Source organism: Durio zibethinus, chromosome 14, assembly GCF_047325235.1.
Source record: "Durio zibethinus cultivar Kanyao isolate XHJ-2024 chromosome 14, ASM4732523v1, whole genome shotgun sequence".
Classification (NCBI taxonomy): domain Eukaryota; kingdom Viridiplantae; phylum Streptophyta; class Magnoliopsida; order Malvales; family Malvaceae; genus Durio; species Durio zibethinus.
Window position 1 is genome coordinate 11,775,484 of NC_143175.1, and position 8,294 is coordinate 11,783,777.

At 31.0% G+C, this 8,294-nt stretch overlaps 1 pseudogene; it reads right to left on the minus strand.

Moving 5' to 3' along the window:
* Positions 1-5,977: 5,977 nt before the first annotated feature.
* On the minus strand, positions 5,978-7,150 carry LOC111274310 (tubulin alpha chain pseudogene; annotated as a pseudogene).
* Between the last annotated feature and the right edge of the window lie 1,144 nt (positions 7,151-8,294).

The following is an 8,294-nucleotide window of genomic DNA, read 5'->3' on the forward strand; positions in this document are numbered from 1 at the left end:
ATATGTAAACTTTCCCTTAAGTGAAACTTCCTTTATACATCTCATTTCCTTTTCCTCTCTTAAATCCTAAATACCTCACCGACTTAAGTGCTGAAATGTGCCCCAGAGAACCAATTTCGACACTACTTGATTGTATTTTCTAGCTGAGGTTTAGGCCACTTTACTTTCAACTTCTCACTAGCTCATTCCAGCTAAGACACTCAAAAAAATCATCAATAATATGTTTAATGGATCCAATATTTTTTTTGGAATATTCATTTATAATATATATAATTATAAATAGAAAATTAAAATAATATATTGCTATAATATTACAATTATCTACAACAATTCTCATATCTTAAAAAAATCATTAATACTATATTACATTATTACTAATACTATCAAATACATCGTTTTTAATAGATGTAATTAAATAATCATTCAACGAAGAATTGCTAATAATACTATCAAATATTATTCTAATGAACTTACCAATATTGACGATAAAAGTGTTCAAGAAAAATTTTTGAGGGTTTCTATAAAAAATTATTCGTCAAATTTTCTTATTTTCTAATCATTAGGGTGTTTATTATAAGCCATGCATCCATCGCTATACTTATTCATTCTATCTAGATTGTTAGTCTTCCATTGACTTTTACAAAAATAAGAAAATTTTTGGCTAAACTAATAAAAAAATTCTAAATTTTATCATTTTATTTAGATAAATCTTTGTACTTTCATTGCATTTAAATAAGCCTTTAACTTTTACTTTACATCAAAATAAGAGCTTAAACTTTAATTTGCATTCAAATAAACCATTAGCTTTCAATTTGTACCCAAATTAGTCTTTAACATAAATCAATATTCTGTTTAAAATAAGGACTTAGATACAAATAAAAAAAATAAAAGTTTATTTTGATATAATAAAAGTACAAAGATTATCTAAATAAAGTGGTAAAGTTTAAAAGTCTTTTTTAAGATTTTAGCCAAAAAAAACTTTGATTTTGGTGTATATAATATTAATTTTTTTTATAAATTTAATATTTCATAATTTTTAATGTTAAAAAGAAAAAAAATCATGAAATATATTTTTGAAATATAAAAACTAAGAGGTTTAAGTGTTCAAAAAAAGTCTTTTAAAAAAGTGTTAAAAAATAGTTTGGGACATTAAAAAAAGATAAACAAAAAAAAAAATGACGGAAGGAATATATTTATATATGTATACATTACAGGGGTTTTGATTTTTAGTGGCTTTTTTTTTTTACGTTTAACGGCATTTATAAACGTCACTAAAAGATTTACGACATTTATGAAAAATGCTAGTCAGAGTGCTGGCTATACACGTATCACGAAAAATAACGATTTTTTTTTATAAAATGCCGCTAATGTATCCGAAAAATGCCCTATATTAGGGGCGATATTAGCGGCATTTGTGTATGAAAAATACCATTATATTAATGGTGTTTGTATATGAAAAACGTTGCTATATTAGCGACATTTGTACATGAAAAATACTGTTATATTAATAGCGTTTGTATCTGAAAAATGTCACTATATTAGCGGTGTTTGTATCTTTGACACCGACTAATTTAGTGACATTTTTATCAAAAAAATATCGTTACTTTGGTGGCATTTGTTTCAAAAAAATATTGTTAATTTAGCACAATTTCTAGCAATAATGTTATTGCTTTTAGTGGCATTTTATAGAACAAGCGCCACTAAATTATTCATTTAGCAACATTTTTGAACAAAAATGCTACAAAATTAAAAAAAAAATTTTTTAAATAAAATTTTTTGTTAATATTTATTATTTTCATAAATGAGCTTAAATTCAGATATAGAAATTAATAAAAACTTAATTTACATTTAAATATGCATCTAATTAACACAAAATTTAATAATTAGTATAATAACATTCAAATTTTTTTAATACATTAACAAAATAAAAATTAAAATGTATGAAATTGATGACTGCATACATTTTTAAGGCTGCCAATTGATGAAGAAATTTTTTCACCTTGATCACTAGCATGTTCAAGAACCTACTAAATAATAGCATACAAATTTTAACACTTTATTGTAAGCTATTTTGATATTAAAAAATATAAATATTTACTAAATATAATACCTAAGTTAGAGGACCATCGAGATCAATTTCTAAAAATTGTTATTGCATAAAATTTATAAGATGATCTAATCGATCATGCAACTGCTGAAATTTTACACATTTTTGCTCTATTCTACCATGTTCTTCCTCAATTTTGGCACGCTCATGTTCTTTTTCTGCTTTCATTTGCTAGAAACTTTATTACATAGTTTGTAACTCTTTTTTTAATATCGAAATGTCTCCTGAAGACTGACTTATTAAGAATGTAAATTGCTGAAAGCTTTGTCCATAGTAGGTAGATAGTGTAGGACCCAATCCAATACCTCGAACCCGTCCATGCCTTTCTTTTCCAACAACTTTTATGAATATTTGATTTTCTAATTCTTGCATGTTGAGAGAACCATCAAATGCTACTTCAATCTTAGCAGTCATTTTCTCTTTTGTTTCTCCTTTAAAATAGTCATATACAACTATCAAGTTTAATGATTAATTGATAACATGTTAAAAAGAGTAAATATTTACTTTCTGTTAAAATAGATATTACAAATTACCATAATTTCTTGTATTTTGACATTCATGTAAAATCTATCTTTTTTGTGTGTGTTAAGCGAAAAAGTTCAACATGTCCAAGTTGACCACCCATCTCAATCTCTTATACAAAAATATTTGTTATTTGATATGATACATATCAACCGTAACTTATTCATGCATATCAATCAAGTTTAAAAATTTTGAATAATGTTAATATCATGTATTTATATTTTGGCCTTTTTACAACACAATAGTCTTAAACAGACGCAAACGTACATAAAAGCATTTTGGCCTTTCACACATTTAGATCATGGTAATCAAATTCAATTATTTGGACAAGTTTAATATCATGGATTGAAGCCATTCAAACTATTGAAAGCCATCCAAAAGTTTAATTTGTATTTTTACCTTTTAAAGGCAAAAATAGTCCCAAATAGACATAAACGATAAATTTTTCACCCATATCAATCATAAAAACCAAGTTCGATCAATCGGACAAGTTTAATATCAAGTATTGAAGCTATCCAAACTGTTTAAATTGAACAATAACAAAAAATTTGTAATTTTACCTAAATAGACGTAAACAATAACTTTTTCATACATATCATTCGTCACAACTAAGTTCAAACATTTCGATAAGTTTAATATCATATATTGAAACTATCAAAACTATTAAAACAGTACAATAAATGTTAATTTGCATATTTACCTTTTAACGACACAAAAAGTTCATTTATTGAAACAAGTTTAAAATCATAAACTTACTATTTCTTTTTGCTTTCTTGCAAAACTTTTTGATCCACTTGTGTGGCTATATTTCTGTTACTTTCTGCAATCAATCCCAATCTGTTCTCTTTCCTGTCATAAAAAATAATTAGGCATATCATAGAAATACAAATATTACCAACTTAAAGTAGAAAATACTTTCATTATTTCATTCTACTACACAAAGTTATAAACTAGTATCTTTCATTTTCTGGAAAACCAAAATCTAACTAATTATTCATATTGACACCTAATCATATTACGGCGTAGATTTTTCATCGTCACCTCTACAGTTGTATTTCTATTGAAATATTTATTCTTCAAATTATGCTTATAATCTTTTCATTTTTTTTCCAATGACTTAAGCATAAATGAAGTTGGTATTTCAAGTACAAATCTTGACTATAATAATACAAAAATGAAAAGTTTTAATCAATAAATCAAATTTAAAAAAATTAATTTTTTATATGTAATTAATTATACTAATACCTCAATAAAGTTTAAAGCATCGGCCTTTACTTCTGCTGGAACTTTATGCCATGTTTCATAATGAATAGGCAATTTCTTTCCATTACAAGCAAGCATGCCTAGAAATCTAGCTAATAGTTGAGCCTCTTCACCAATTAGTTGCCTATCAGAGTTTGTAGACACTACAATACACTCGTTTGAAAGTAGTGCAAACAATTCCTTCAAAGTTATCTGGCCTCTAGTCCTCCGTTGACCATTGTTATCAATTACAAAAATTAAAAAATAAATTTGTAAAATGGTAATACTTTTATCATTATAATTGATTTGTAAATATGGGGTATACGATACTTGTATTCAAATTTAAAGCATAATCAATTGACATGATACTATCTAAACCTAGACATCCCGGATTGTCAAATTCAATATCAGTTAAAGGGTTAAAAGTGACTGAATTAGATTCAACATATGTTCATTCCCTTCTAAAGGATTCAGTCCATCACCAATATCAACATATGCCATTGTATGTTCGCGGACCCACTGAACGTAGTACTGGAGGTATTTTCATTCAAGTTTGTTCAGCAAAAGGATAACATTTAGTTTCATGTTCAACATCATCTATTGTATCTAACCCCATATCAAATAAGTCTATAGGTGTATTTCAAATAACAACAAACTAACCCAATTCTTTAAGATCTTCAGAATAAAAAACTTGTTTGACTTGAGATGAAAAAATATAAGGTTCATCAATAAGTTGTTGTCCAGTGTGAATTAATCGAGAAAAATTCACAAATGTAAATCCATACTGATCTTTCTTAATACCTTTTGTACTATTCACATTAGCCCAATCACACTGAAATAAGACAACTTTTCATTTATCATAATAATCTAACTCAATGATATCATTAATCATGCCATAATAGTCAACATTTTCCTCTAAAAGGTTTGTGTCCCTAACACTAGCATAGCTAGTAGTTAATGAAGTAATTGTCATAACGTCTAGATCCGGGGATCTATCGTTAAACATTGACTTTTAGGGAGTCGCCACCAATCTTTTTTTATCTAGGTGCGATTGGCCACCTAAGGAATCTGTCCTTTCAGGGAACACCTAAGTTTAAGGGTCCCTAAAAGAATAGGTTCAGGTCTGCTAACCAGAACAAGGTTCGAGAGTTCGGTTACGTGTGAGGAAGGTTATAGCACCCTCACAACGCCCATCAAAAGATGGTACCAGCTTAAATTTATGTTATCCAAAAGCCTTAAAATTTTACCAAGTAATTAATTATTGAAAATTATTCTCAATTGACTCTAATACTTTTAGCAAAAAATTGAGAAAATTCCCTCACCTCAAGAGTATGCAAGAAAAACTACTATTTCACTTGCAGAGGCTCCGTCGTCAGATTATTTAAAGAAAAAAAAACAAAATCAAAATTAAGATAGAAAGGAAGGAAATAATAAATTTTTTTTTGTAGGGAAAATTGATACTTTCAACTTTTCCCCAAAAATATTTTTTTGGAAATTTATTTTTAAGGAAAATTGATACTTTCAACTTTTCCCCAAAAATATTTTTTTTGGAAATTTATTTTTAAGGAAAATTGATACTTTCAACTTTTCCTCAAAAATATTTCTTTTTGAAAATTTTTATTTTTCTGCAAAAAATAAAAATAAAATAAAATAAAATAAATAAAAATAATACTCCTGAAAATAACTAGCACAAAAATAAATAAATAAATAAAATACCAAAAAAAAGATTATCTTGACTTGCCATACATTTGTCGAGGATACATAGGAGCCATTTGCTGTGAAAGTATGTCCATATACTGTGCTCCCAGAACTGGTTGAGGATGAAAACCAGCGAACCGGTTTCCCTGAACAGCCTCGTTATTAATTGCTGACAAATGACCGGTTGTGATTGGCTGAATGTACATACCCACCACCCGATCACTTCTCATATGTTGAGGTCCTTGAGGTTGGCCATGTGTTACACTAACTTGAGTAACCATTGACTGAGGATATTGAACACCCGCAACTGGGCTAGAGTCTGCCGCCTGTGCTTTCCAGAGTGATGGTGGTAGCAAGCCACTTCTCTGAGCACCATAGACAGGTGAAAAGGGCTGCTGTTGTAGAACCAATTGACCATTCCAGGCAGGACCTGTGCCTTGAGCATATGACTGTTCATATCGAGGTGATCCCGTGTTTGGTGCAGCTCCAGTCGCATGAAAATTCTACTGCTGCTGAGTAGGCTGTCGTCTCTGGTCTGTAAAATTCCCATCAACAACCTTCGCTCTGGTCTTGATGGTGGCCACAGCTGCATTCACATCTTTGGGCACAACATCACCTCGGTACAGGAGGCAGCAAACCATGTACTTTCCATGGCGTGGGTCACATTTGGCCATCATGGAAAAGGGTTCAAAAGCACTGTTGGTGATCCCAGCCACTGATAGTTGCTCATGGTAAGCCTTCTCAGCTGAAATAACAGGTGCATAGGAGGAAAGCATAAAATGAATCTTGGGATAGGGAACCGGGTTAGTCTGGAACTCGGCCACATCCACATTCAGAGCTCCATCAAACCTCAAAGAGGTAGTAAGAGATGAGATAACCTGAGAGACAAGGCGGTTAAGATTGGTATAAGTGGGTCGTTCAATGTCCAGAGAACGCCTGCAGATGTCATATATGGCTTCATTATCGAGAAGCACAGCAACATCAGTGTGCTCAAGGAGCGAATGAGTGGACAGCACAACGTTGTAAGGCTCTACAACAGATGTAAAAACCTGAGGTGAAGGATACACAGTGAAACCAAGCTTTGACTTCTTTCCATAGTCAATAGAGAGACGCTCCAAGAGAAGAGATCCAAGGCCAGAACCAGTACCACCACCAACAGCATTGAAAACCAAAACCCCTTGGAGTCCGGTACAGTTATCAGCGAGCTTTCGGATGCGATCCAAGCAGAGATCAACAATCTCTTTTCCAATCGTATAATGGCCACGGGCGAAATTGTTGGCAGCATCTTCTTTCCCACTGATGAGTTGCTCAGGGTGGAACAGCTGACGATACGTTCCAGTCCTAACTTCATCGATAACAGTAGGCTCCAGATCAACAAATATAGTGCGAAGAACGTGCTTTCCGGCACCAGTTTCGCTGAAAAAGGTGTTGAAAGCATCGTCTCCTCCACCAACAGTCTTATCACTTGGCATTTGGCCATCAAGCTGAATGCCATGCTCGAGACAGTAAAGTTCCCAGCAAACATTGCCAACCTGAATACCGGCCTGACCGATATGAATCGAAATACACTCTCTCATTTCTTCTTTTTTTTTTTTTTTGAGATTCAAGAAAACCCAAGAAAAAAATCCTCAGAAAATGAAACAACCATTTTTGTTTGAAAAAAAAGATTGTGGCGTGTATCCAGACGCCTGCCTTCTCCTATTCGGATTCTCCTTCTATCTTTTTCTCCTTTTTTTTTTCGTCTCCTATTCGGACTCTTCTTCTATCTTTCCTCCCCCTATCCGGATTCCTCCTCTATCTTTTTTTCTGTTTTGTATTTTTTTTTCTATTGCTGTGAATTGTAATGGCATATAAAACCAAGTGATTGTGTTTCAGTTTGATTCTCATTAGTCATCAAATGCTAAAGATTAACACCTAATTTTTTTATCATCATCAAACTTAATCTCAATCTTTCTTTTTTTTTTTTTAAATAATCAGATAATCAAAAGAAAGAAAAATAAATAAATCATAAAATAAAAAGAATGATAAATATGAAATAAATAAAAATATAAAATAAAAATGAATAAAAATCCCTGCAACTGAGCTTGGATTAGTCTCAAATGACAAAGAATCCCGGACAAAATGGGGTGTCTACAGCTGCTCCTCTTTGCACATTTTTTGGGAAACAAAAATTGTGCAAAGACGTAGACACCCCTTTATGACTCAATCGAATTTTTTTTTTGCCCATTTTTTCTTGCTTCTTTTTTTTTTTTTTTTAAATTTTGATCAAAGCTCCTCTAAGCAAAGGCTAAATGATTTTGAGAAACATAAACAAAGCTCCTCTAAATAGAGGCAACTTTTTTTTTGTCCATTTTTTTTGCTTTTTTACTTTTTTTTGCTTTTTTTTTTTTTAAATGATCAAAGCTCCTCTAAGCAGAGGCTCAATGACTTTGAGAAACATAAACAAAGCTCCTCTAAATAGAGGTAACTTTTTTTTTTGTTTTTTTGTTTTTTTTTTATTTTTTTTATTTTTTTGTTTTTTTTTACCAAAGCTCCTCTAAACAGAGGCTCAACGACTTTGAGAAACATAAATTGCTCCTCTAAACAGAGGTACCACGACTTTGAAAAGTAAATTGCTCCTCTAAACAGAGGTACCACGACTTTGGAAAAGTAAATTGCTCCTCTAAACAGAGGCACCACGACTTTGAAAAGTAAATTGCTCCTCTAAACAGAGGCAACGAACTTT